General features: G+C 45.2%; 1 protein-coding gene across 1 annotated transcript in view; it reads right to left on the minus strand.

Moving 5' to 3' along the window:
* The window catches only part of MAPKBP1 (mitogen-activated protein kinase binding protein 1), a 152,685-nt gene that overhangs the window by 11,386 nt on the left and 140,461 nt on the right, over nt 1-838 (minus strand). The gene's annotated exons all lie outside the window — the stretch shown is intronic.

Genomic DNA, 838 nt, shown 5'->3' on the forward strand with positions numbered 1-838 from the left:
ACACACACACACACACACACACACACACACACACACACAAACACTACAGGTTTTCAGAGTGAAAAATGTTTAATCCAAAATGAAGGTGTTGCAGCAGTGTGTAAAACTCCCTCAACTAAATGCCCCATTTGCAGACACAGTTTAAAATTCCATGCAAAGTATTCAGAGACTGCAGTCTCTCCAGCTTCACCTTCCTAGGTGTTAGCAATTCTCCAGCAAAGCGGAAGTAAGAGGGTCTTTTGAAAAAAAAAATTGCTGACAGGTAGCACAAGAAACTGTTTAAGACTCTTCTACACAAAATGCTGCTACCGGTGTTGTCAGCACTTTTTTTCTTCTGTGCACCAAGCCGTGCATGCCCAGCTCAGTGCACAGATCCAATATGAAGTTACTCCCGTACACATGCGCAGGAGTTACTTCATGCCGGCCCGGCCAATCAAGAGGCCAAAGACACTTGGAAGAAGACCGAAAGAAGATGGCAGCGCCAGCAACAGAGGGGATCGTTTTCAAGGAGAGTCAGCGATAATGTGCCAATATGCTCTGCATACTAATATAGCAAACAACCCTGCGGCTTTTTTTTTTTTTAATGTTCACTTTAAAAACACCTACCAGAAGAATTTGAAAGTTGACAGAACTCAGAAGTGCCTGAGACTTGGACTATCAGTGATAGGGGGCACTGGGCTCAGGGATGTCTTTGCACCACAACCCTCCTGCCATCACAATCCAAAGTGTCTGTAAGGGCTTCAAGTAACTGTAGTTTGCTACAGTATAATGTAGAGCAGTGCTCAAAATTTCCACTCGCCCCCTCGCAATTGGCGAGTGAAAATTGCGGGGGGGGGAG

This window comes from Nanorana parkeri, unplaced genomic scaffold, assembly GCF_000935625.1.
Source record: "Nanorana parkeri isolate BGI_ZX_2015 unplaced genomic scaffold, ASM93562v1 scaffold430, whole genome shotgun sequence".
Taxonomy (NCBI): Eukaryota; Metazoa; Chordata; class Amphibia; order Anura; family Dicroglossidae; genus Nanorana; species Nanorana parkeri.